The sequence below is a fragment of the Pseudoliparis swirei genome, chromosome 2 (genome assembly GCF_029220125.1).
Source record: "Pseudoliparis swirei isolate HS2019 ecotype Mariana Trench chromosome 2, NWPU_hadal_v1, whole genome shotgun sequence".
Taxonomy (NCBI): Eukaryota; Metazoa; Chordata; class Actinopteri; order Perciformes; family Liparidae; genus Pseudoliparis; species Pseudoliparis swirei.
Genome location: NC_079389.1, coordinates 7934851 through 7947199, shown reverse-complemented (window position 1 = coordinate 7947199; position 12349 = coordinate 7934851).

The window sequence follows — 12349 nt, the reverse complement described above, 5'->3', positions numbered from 1 at the left end:
AATACATTTAAGGGCAAACTCTCTTTGGTACTCACGGAATATATTTCCCATTTCCGAGACAGCTGCATCTGGCTCATCTGTGCAATGACGACCAGCCCGAGCTTCAGTTGGCCATTAGCTTCCTTAAGGAAGGACTCTTGGGCCAAGTGGGTCACGTAATTAAAGAAGAACAAGTCAGATCTGCGTGTCATTAGGGAAGATAGATGTAGTGTGCCTTGCTGGGTGTGTGCGTGAAAGGAGAGAATAAAACCGAGCAATTCTTCAGACTACACTGCCTGTCCGTCTCATTTATCCAGCAGTTTCCTCACAGCCATTAAAATTACAGACTCAAGACACGGCATCTTAAAGCTGCCCACACACACCAAAGATTCGTCGCTACCGCCTGTTATTTTGCTGGAAATTAAGAGTTTTACATCACCTGGTATATTGCGTTGTCTAAAAGAATTTGCAGCTCAATCTAAAAGATGAAAAAAGATAAAAAGATGACAACAAACTGCAGTAGATCGCTGGAGATCTTGACACAGTCAGCACTTTATTTTCCTGGACACTTTAACCTGCTGGAAATACACTTTGGTCACTGCATTGTGTATATATTTTGTTTCCTCTGTATATTTAATATTTTAGTATTCTTATTTGGTATTGTTATTGTGTTTTGTGTTGTATTTGTATTTTCTATGAATGCTCTAATGTGCAGCCACTGCTGTGATCATGAAATGTCCCCACTGTGGGACTAATAAAGGAATATCTAATCTAATCTAATCTATGTTCTAGTCTCTGTGTTATAATATTAAAACCCCAAATAATACACACACAATTATAAAAACACTGTAATATCACTCTTTCTGTCATTTTGTACACAGAATCGTATTTTAAGATACATATGAGGTTGAAGCATGAGCCAGCTGGGCGCTCCATCTAGTCTGAACGTCGCTGCCATTGATCCCCCTCGATAACTGAAGAGTTGTGGAGAGCTCACCTGGAAACAAAAGCAGGCTTAACACCCCGACAATTGAGAGCTGCGCAGTATCAATTCCTCCATCGATTCCTTGTATCTTTATCCCACTTAATGACTTTTTCGCTCTATAATTCAACTCATGGAGCTGATCCCAGGCCTAGCAGGGATACAGAGAAGCAACTCGGCGGTGGGAGCTATTTTGAGAAGACGACGCAACATGCCGGAAGAAGAAGACAAAAAGGATTTAATGAGTGGATTCTTTAAGAGAAAGAAGGATTTGCAATTTCTCGAGTCACAACACACAATACACTTACCATAATCTCTTTCATAGAAAGATGATGCTATTTTTATACGACCACATTCTCTTTGATAAGCAATTGTTATTCGAGGGACGGCAAATCCATCATGTTTTCACTCGGATCTGCATGCCAGGGTGTCCCACCGGGAGTTCTGGTTTCTGTGCAGTCACCCAAACCCTAAACAGCACACATACTTTTCTCTGGCCAATGCCGGCTCCATGTTGACACTGGCTCACCATTTATCTATTTCTAGCTTGCAGGCTTGTCTCACTGAGAGTTTTCACTGGAGCTGTGCAGCTGACACAGTGATGCAAGAAGAGATTGAAGACAGAACGCAATTTCAATCGCTGAAGTGAATTTATTTTTCTTTTCAATGGAGCTTAGATGTATGTTGTCGGAGCAATTATCCATTAGGGTGACACAGAGCAGCAGCTCGTTCAGACATTTATGGGGAAACGTCTCATATACAGAGTGTTAAATATCAATGTGTGTTGGTATTCCACCCCCAATGAGACAACTTGGGCTGACAGAGAATTCTGTCAAATGTGGTTTGCTGCCACATCCCAGCCCGTCTGTAAGAAGGAACAGGAACGTTCTAATTGTCGTCATAGGGGAGCATGTGCAGGTGTACGCACAAGACATGGTATGCTTGCATAAACATGGCTTCATAAATGTGATTAGCATGCAGTCTGTCAGATGGAAGAACACATTAAAGATGACAGACTGTCACGTTCAAAGCCAGTTTCTCTAGAAGTAAACAGCAGGTACTATAGTGCCGATGTTGTTTTCTTCCACAGTATAGTGCGTTTAAATCTAAATACCACTGCACATGCCATCACCGTCTGGCACCCTGCAGCCACAGCCAAAGACAAGCGCAGGCTGCAGAGCATCATCCGCTCGGCCGAGAGGGTTATCGGCTGCAATCTGCCTTCCCTCCAGGTCCTGTTCACTTCCAGGTCACTGAAGCGGGCCAGAAAGATTGTCGCTGACCCCTCCCACCCTGGACACTCCCTGTTCGAGTCCCTCCCCTCGGGGAGGAGGCTGCGGTCCATCAGGACAAAGACCACCCGCCACACCAAAAGTTTTTTCCCGTCGGCAGTCGGGCTCATCAATGGAACCCGGACTGACTGACTGTCACCCCCAGGACTACCACCTCTTCTTCCACCTTCCTCTCTCCTCCTTCTTCCCGCTCCTTCCTCTTCCTCCCACTCCTCCTCCCTCCTCCTTCTTCTTCCCTCCTCCACACACGTCACTTTAACATGCACTTTAACTTGAGGCCTCCTCCACACACATGCCACTTTATTTGCATGCACTTTAACTTAAACACACGCCACGCGTAACATACACTTTTAACTAAAACACACCACTTGAAGCACACACCCAAACACTTTCACATTACTTGTTGTCTTTCTGTCGTGTTGATTGTTGTTTGTTTGTCATGTCCAAATGTTGCACCTTCCACCAAAAAAAATTCCTCGTTTGTGTAAACATTCCTGGCAATAAAACTGTTTCTGATTCTGATTCTGATTCTGATTCTGAGGTAAAGCAATACATTCGTTATCTTGTGAGCCGCGCCGCTCTCTCCTGAAGTAAAGAAGGATAGCTGGTAGCCCAACGACTCCCTGTTCTCTATTATCAAGCATCAATGTCTTCTTCAATAGACACTTGTCACCTCTCTTTGCCGACTCATCATGTTGGTCTTGCTTTACACTGTCAGAACGATTTGAAGCTTTACTACATTCACAGCTGTACCAGAACTATAACTACTCTGACATTTTCTTTCACAATTGAAATAGTTTTTTGTGAAGAATCTGATATAGTTTGGTGTGTTTTTCATTATCTCCCAAATTATAAATGTGAAATACATAAAACCCGGCCACATGGTCAAAACAAGTGCAGGGCAGCATTTAAACTCCACTACTGGGTCTATGCAGTACATACAATTTAAATCTAAAGTCAGTCGTTATAATAAAAATGCCAACATTAATACATAAAATCTGACTTTGAGAGTCCAAACAACATTGTTAAATTATCTTCACATGTATAAAACCATAAACATTTCATTACAAAATGACAGATTCATTAAGGAACAACATGCTTTACTTCTGCTTTCTAATATGCCGTTTTAATAGGTTGTAGTTATTGGCTTTATTAATGGTTAATACTTTTTCTAAAATCAAAAAAATCACAAAGTACAGGTAATTTATACACAATTTCTGAAGCCATTAAAAACAATTAAAAAAGAATATGACATATTGGATGTTTCTACATAAGCAAAGGTAGACAGTGGTTTGCTGCTGCATTAATGTTTACGTGTTCAGAAGATTTTGGATTCGCCTACTTCACGAATAGATTTCATCAAGAAGCATGCACAAGAACATGTAAGGTCAAGATCATCTGATTTTAAATTCAGTTCAATAATTAAAACATGTTTTGCTTCAACTAATCATATTGAAATGATTGAACAAGATATCAGAGCTCTACTGAGAACCCAACTTTTCCTCAGTGATATAAAAATCCTACTTTCAACTTGAGTTATTTCCTCTTGGCGGATTGCCATGGGAACAGTGGAGTAACTGTCTCCTCCATCGGAGACGGCTGATAATTGTCTCCTTCAAAAGACATCTTCAAGCATTCACAGTGCTAAAAAACTATTTTGATGATATAGTAATCGAGAATTAAATACAACACAACAGATAAGAATAGATAAATGTGGATAAAAATGATTTGTTTATGTGTGCGTTCTTTAAAAAAAAGAAGAAGCAAATTAATTGAAATGTTCAATGATGTCCTTCACCTTCAAGTGAAAGCGCTGATTAAAAGCAGAAGAAACATGATCAGACTGACAAAAAGATCTCATGACGTGAAAGAAAATATCTCGAGGCGTTCAAGTTTTGGTAATGCGCCAATAAAAAAACATATTATTAGAAGAAGAAAGAAAAATAATGACATTAGTTAGCCTTTTTAATTCCACTATTTGGACTTCCCACTGAGAACACACTGACACAAGGTCAACTTCCATTTCTAATTTACGTCTTTCTAAATTGTGCTCATCAATTCAACATATTTAGCAGCGAGCAAGACTTATGGAGGGCGGTTGGAAGGAAAAAAAGAAACATACAGAGAGAAGAGGAGGGGGAAGAGGGGTATTTTTAAATTCAGAATACTTTAGATAATCAGCTTCATACATTGAATTTGTTTTAACACTCTATCAAGAACATAAGTGATGGCTTGAGTAGAATAACAATATCACTTGGTCCAATGTCAATCATTGTCATTGTCTGTGACATCTTTGCACTGCTGTACTCGTCTGGCACCGTTATCACTTTGGAACCATTTTTAGAACACTGTGGGGCAGTAAACACTGTTTCCATGGAAACATCACCGAGACACACATTGATAAGAGGATTGGAGCAGCTGTATTTCTCTGATGACGAATGAAACCTCAAAAGCTGAGAGGGTTTCAGCTGGTGAACACAATTAAATGCAGCCAATATATTCAGGATGGAGGGATCCACATAAGCAGAGGAATCTGTTTGATTTCTCATTATGAGGCAGATAACAAATTACTCTTATCTGGTTTGGCCAACAGCACACTGTGGCTCTGCCGGCCAGCAGGTCTGCTTGTGTGTGTGTCTGGGTGCAGTCGCAAATGGGCAACAATTTCCAATTAGATTTTACTTTCCAAATGGATATATTGATCTGGTGCAGCTGTTCTCATCAAGCTGGAAAGAAACAATCAGGCACAGTTTAATTTAGGATCAGTCGATAATCTTTAGCACGGCAAGAAGAAGACAAGGAAAGGTCAACAATAATCCAAGAAGTCACATATTTTACGTCACACGATTTTAAACAACCATTGAATAACATTTCCAACAAAGATAAAGTATCGCTCACTTTGTTTAAAGATATTCTAAGCATATTATATTTTTGCTCTGTTCTCAAAAATGTAGCTTTTTGTTACTTCACTTGGATGTTTGACCTTTGCTGTGCAGATTGATTCATGTGCAAGCAATATTGCATGATTATATATTTTTCAATGATGGAGAAGGAGATGTATTTTCCTCATTTTTTATAATATTTTTTAAACATATTCAAATTTTTCTATCATAGCACGTATTCCAATCGTTTCTGGAGATCTTTAATGCAGTTTGAGAGCGGTTTAGACCAGCAGCCTGTTAACAGCGTGTAAAATGTCTTCCAGGGTTGATCACAGAGCAACCGATGGTGTCGTGAGAGAGACTTTGCACGAGAGGCAGTTCAACTCCCCTGAGCTGCTTTCGTGGTCCAAAAAAGGGCTGGACAGAAGGTTTGAGAACGCTGACCTAAAAAAATTTATTTACCCCTCAAAGCTGTGGGAACGTGCACAGCTTCATGAACTGGATGTTGATTGGTGGAGTGTATGCAGTGAAACGCCACGCCAACAACCATGCGCTGCCAAGTGTTTATGTAGTGCACAGATGCTGTATGTCACCAGAGTTTTTACTTATTACAGAGCTTTTGTCTGCTTTAATAAAACACTCCTACATTTGAGTTTCTCATTCTGCCGCTGCACAGTGTGAATGCATGTGAATGATGATCAGTGATGAACCGGTTCCCCGCTACCAGTCTGATGGGGCCTTTTACAATGAAACAGATAAGAATGGCAGTCGATGGCCCGGCTATCTCCTTCTTTCTTTAACAAAATAATATTTAATGATACCTGAAAAACCCGTTGTATGCTGCAAAAGAAACGAGGGGAGCGTGTAGCTTCCTGGCGCGGCACCACCGCCACTGCTCCAATATAACTGGGATGGGAAAAATGCAGCAGAGAAATTTCTTTGGGGATTAATAAAAGTGTATATTCTAAAGCAAAATGAGATTATTTGCTCCTTTTGATATTCCACATCCTAAATTTTCATATCTAAAGCAAATAAATGTTGATGGAAATGATCCAATGTGCCAGACAATATCAGCGTAGCATTCAAAAGACTCAGTGAGCTATTGGCAAAATAATTGAAAATTATAACAAATGATTGCTATTACCAGGTCAGCAAAAGACCGTTTTCAACCACACTATAAAGTCACAGTTTCCCGTGAGAGGAGGAACAGAGACATCGACATAGACAGCATGTTATCGCACAATTGCAGAGATGTGTGGCAAGATGTTATAATGTAGAAGAAGAAGTGTCACTCTGACATGTGGCGAATACCATGCCATCCACCTCATGTGCTCCTTCATAAGCAAAGAGCTTTGACAACAACACCAGGGAGGACATGGAGATGAAAATTCATTTGTCAAATTAGTAATCACTTGCAACTCACGGGGCATTAATGTGTGACTCAGAACACAAATGGTTTCTCAGGGAAATCATGTCCTGTTTGTTGAAGTAGAAAACACATTGAAACATAACCATTTGGAGATCACCAAACCTGAAAATGAATATAATATAAGAAGATACATTTATCTGTAATTACTATTGATATTCTGTTTGGGAAAGAAAGGGAATTGTCTTCAAGGCTGCTGAGGAGTAATCAGCAAACGGATGCTATGAAGCAATACTTTGTATCACTCTTCAATTTGACATATTTTCCTTTTGGGAATTGTAATAGTTGCACCAATAACAAATGTTTACAACTATTATTCATATACAGACCATTCAATATATTGCTTTGGGGACTAGTGTGTAGCCTAAATCCCTTTACAGTAAAACACATCTGAGGGTGGAACTAAATCATAATTTGATAGGATATAAATCAATATGCTTCTATTTTTCATGAAGCACACTCTTATGAACAATTCTGTAAAAAACTATGTTCTAACTAAATATTTGGTAATTTTAAATAAACAATAATTATGTGAAAGGCTGCATATGCTGTTCTATAATGTACTAAGGTACAGTGGGGCTTTGAGCTAAATGCTAACACCAGCATGCTCAACTTAAAAAAATATATACTATACTAATTGTTTTGGGATATTTTACAAATATGTTGGTGATATTCTACTACTGTTTGTTGAATATTTTACAATTTTTTTAGTCATATTGATTTCAGTAATATACACAAAACCAATTGTCAGAAATCATACAAAATAAATGTTAAATATCTGAGAAAATATCATCAATATCTAAAAAATCTTTGTAAAATATCTGACAAAAGGTTAAGGGGGGATTATGAATTGTATTTCAATGAGTAATAACAAATGTCACAACACCATCCACACAACATCATTGGACACAACACATGTTCATATTTTCAAATCAGAGAACACTGCCACATTGAGACAGACAGACAGACAGACAGACGGACAGACAGACAGACAGACAGACAGATGGACAGTCAGAAAGACAGACAGTCAGATCAAACTCTCCTTCAACACAATCAGGAATCTTAAACAAAATGCTGCAAAAAACCTTCACCTGAGGGAGCAACAAATATATTTTCTTTTGTATTTTCTTTTAGAGATGATTCTCCACTTGGTGTCTTCCTGTGAGCGAATGTTCTGCTAACCAATATGTATGTGTGAAAAAAACTCAAATCAGGATAGTTATATGAATACATTTGACATTTATCTAATGTCTGTGTTAGAACAGAACTGGCAGAAGTTAATCTGAACAATTACAGTAAGAACATGTGTTTTGTTTAGTGCTTTTGTTCTGAGCTCCTTGAGGCTGCGATAACATAATCCACTGGATGGCAGCATAGTGTCGTGTTAAAACGAGTGTCATTAGTTTAGTTAGATTATAAAGTGAAATGATTATTTTCCAAAAAAGATATCCTCATATACCAAATATATTATAGTGATATATGAAGATTTTAGTTTCAACGTGCACTTTATGTCCTAAAACACAACTTTGATTCAATTCAATTCAATTCAGTTTACTCCTGGAATGACGTATTTGCTGATGTGTTCGCTGCCCATGAGCATTGCTGTCAGACAGCACACAGTGGGAGTGGTGGGAGGGCAGTAATAGGGCAACATTAGAGATTAAGATACATCCAGCAGGGAAAGGACAGAAATGACTACAGATAGAAAGTAACATACATAAATAATGGGAGGTACATAAACTAAAATAAGAATAGAATTGTAGTAACAAGAGCACTTGGAGACAAATGACAGTGTAAAGTAACAGTCGTGTGATTAATTGCATCTGAGTCAACAAGACCACATAAACATCAAGCCAATATAGATGAATCAATGGTACTCAGTGTCTATTTCAATATAATATATAATATTTGCTTGAGAAAGTATGCGTTTAAGATTAACTCTGATCCAGGACCCATATTTCTGTCATCCCCTTGTTGCACAGGAATGTTTCATATCTGGACGTGCAACACACAGCGGACGATATCCAGCATGTGTCCTTTGTTAAGTTGTAATAGTTCATTTTGATTTTGCACATGGAGATAGAGGAAGTCTTATGCTTTAAATGAATACATATAGAAAGATATTATAATAGGAAATATTAGAGATAATATTATTATGACTGTATTATGAATTTATTGTAGAGCATTATGGAAAGACACTGTTTACTGTATTGACTGTATGTGATGTTAAAATGTGAATGGCAAGAGGTACATCTTACATGTATGTTGCATGGGGATGAATGTTAGTTAGTATTTCAGGAATGTCGAAGACGGTTGAAGCCTGTGACGTTATTTTAATCCGGAGAATAACATACTGGACTTTTATTGTGAAGGGACTTTTTTAGTAGATTGACCGGAAGTGACGTTGTGACCCGGGGTCGTGACCTTTGACCCCTCCGTTTTGATAGCGGACTTTTAGCCAACATGGCTAAAAGGTGAAGGTGTTGCAGGACTGAATAACAAAGGACTAACCTTTGAGAATAGGTGCTTAGCTGTTGACGACTATTACCTCTTTGTTCTGGGAGAAATCGCTCTTTTCGTCTTGACCTGGGTTAGACAGAAACACTCGCTTGTACCTGTGGAGCCTGGATCACTACGAAGCCACGATCGTGAGCTTTGATTGTTTGTTCAACTTCTTGCCATTAAATATTGTTAAACTTAATTCACCACATCCGGATCCTCATTTCCATCATCTGCGAAGTGCCCAGTATCAGAAACTTTACACCCGTAGACCTGGAGAGGATCCGAGTTAAAGTGACCCAATCATCTGGAGGCAGAGTCACAAGGAGGTGTGCATAGTTTCCCTTGCTGAGATAACTTGTCCGTATGGAACTTCCTGCCCGGCCCCCCAGCTGTCCATGGAGCTGTTTTGTGACTGCCCTCTGCCTGGGGGCCCGGGGAGGCAATAAATTAGATGAGCTCAGCGCTGCATACATGTTCATCACTCCCTTTGAGCTGCTGGAGTCAGTCACCACCACCGTCTGCCTCCACTCATAGGCACGGGTGATGTGTTGTGTTTGCAGAACCTCCAGCAGAGACTGACGTGCCAATAAAACCCTTCCAAGACATTTATTTTGTTAAACTCGACCGAGAGCGAACTTCATTTGAGGCCATCGTAAAGGGCCAATACAAGTTGACATAATCAGAGATCCCTTGTCAGGTTGGAGATTAAAACAGGAAAACATTGGATACAAGATTCAAGCATACTTTGTTATAAGTGGCATATGTTTTCAACTTGTGAGCAGGATTTGCTTTTGTGGGGAAGATTGAACTCTTTTGAGGGTAAACTATATATTCCCCTCAACATTTCCCCTGAAATGGCAGCGCAATATTATTTTCCACTTCTTTTCAATCACTAAACCAGATGTTAGATCCACTCTTAACCTCATTTGTTGTTTGCTTCACCACAAGGTCAACGTCCCAGGAGGAGTTCAGAGGGATTTGATTTAAAAATACATACAATATGGTTATTTACACTCTTTCTCACTTTATGTTGAGTTGTGCTTATGTTTAAATGAACAATGTAAACAATGCGTCGACACTTTTTTCGCCTGCTGATCGCTCGGTCCTGAGAAGGTTTTTTTGAGTTCGAGGGAATTTTCTCAAGCCATCGTAAAACATGAAAATCAGCAATGTTGGAGACACACCATAACACATTGATTCTTTTACAGAGGATATAATTATCCGTTATAGGTAGTCTTCATCAATAATCAACAACATGGCTAATGTCTGTTTGACAAAGAATGAAAGCACAAAAATTGACAATTTACACAACGATGGATTTTGTGGGAAAACAGTAAAACACAGATTCAACCACGAAAACCTTTGAGCTGAGAGGAGTTCAACCTCATTGAGCCTTTTCAGCCAACGTGTGCAGCAACTGGGTGATTGCTAAAGCATTTCGTAACATCTGTTTACCCAAAGAAAGTTATCAGGTAGAACTGAAGTGATCAAATGCATTATCTTTCGCACATATTCTGCATTTCTCTCGGAGAGAAGATATTACATAATGCTTTGTATTATTTTTAGAGTCTTTTGTGCTATTATGACAAATATGAGATACTTTTTCTTCTTCATGTACCGTAATGCAGAATTTTGAGCCGACACAAGCGCAGAATTGTCCAACCAAGTCATGAAACCTTCAATCTGACGTCAATTTCATTCCGACTACAAGTCTCATTTTGAGCCCATTCACGGTGTTTGCCGTTTTCTCAGTGGCTTGTAACCATGGTGGCTGTTGTGTTGGGCGCAGCACTTCAACAGCTTTTCTTTATTTGCAGATAGACGCTGCAGGATTAGATCAACTTTACCTCCATTGCCTGCAATCCTCTCTGTTGGACTGTACTTATTCTTAGTTAGAACAACATGAGTTAGACAAAACCAAATTGCTTCAAGATATGCAACGCATTTCAAGTTGTTGATCGGACCGTAAACAATGAGCAGCGCAGAAAAAACAGTCTTGGTGCAACTATTTGCTCGTTACACCGGAACCCAGGAAAGTAGCCCCTTGCCCCCGGAGGCCTATCCAGCATCAGAGCTGATGGGCTCTGAGAGTAATTACTTGTGTACTAGATGGCATGTGAGAAACACACACAAAAATTTAGCTATCTTTGAATCAAAATTAACAAAATAACAAATGTCCTAAGCAACATTGAAGGTTTTCTGCAGTTTACAGCATCCCCATTTAATTAAAATGTCATGCACTGGGTATATTGGACCCGCCCCCCTCCCCCTCCCGACCTCCATCTGTCTCATGGATTGTGGAGGTCTGGATTATGATGAGGCCAGTATTTGATCGTAACCTGTATGTTTATTGCTTTCTATGATGTTTCTGTGATAACCTTTTTCTCCATTAGTGAAGGCTTGTAATATCTGGCTACAGGGACTACAGTTGAAATTTAGCCTTAGCGAAGACTGACACATTTACCCCTGGGTTGATTAATGTGTACGGTACCTGTTCAAATAAATAAATTAATGAAAATGAAATGAAAATGGATTGTGGAGGTCTGGATTTGCAAAATTTGAGCGATACAAAATAAACTGAATTGAATTGAATATTGTTCTATAAGTTACTGTGCAATGTGAGAAAAATGCCTTGTGTGACGGGTCCACCCTAATAACAGTTGCATGGCTGCTGTCTGCCAGCTGCCGTGCTCGCTGTAACAGCCAGCACAGTGCTGGAATGTTCCCATGCAGGTCCTCCATTCTCTCCACTGACATGCAGCTTGTGTACACAGACCTACAGTTTGTGGAGGCACTACGATTACAGATAAATATATGTTTAATATAAATGACCATACATGGTTGTCATGTTGACCTTTCAGAGATTCAGGTCAAAGGAGGTGAGGAGTAGTTTTGCGGGAATTGCCGATCTGTATTTGATGGACATTCACGGAGGCATATTAACAGATGGAAGAAACACAAGTTTAAAAATGTAAAAACAAAACAAAGATACATTGCTGACTCTTATGCTTGATCACAAACCAAAACCATTTAAAGTAAACATAAGAGAATGAATACGTGAGAATAACAAACGTATTTGGGGGGAAAAATAGTGATATTGTCTTTGTCACTCTGAAGTTGGCCAGTTAAATATTTGCCTTTCGGGGGCTTCTGTGTTTGCCATGCTGGGCAGATGCCCCGTTTGGCCATGAAACAACCCATTGAGAGTTTCCACTTGGCCACCAGTGAAAAGACTGAATTGGATTAGGGGGTGCTCAGAACTCCTTGGATACCGTATACTAGTACA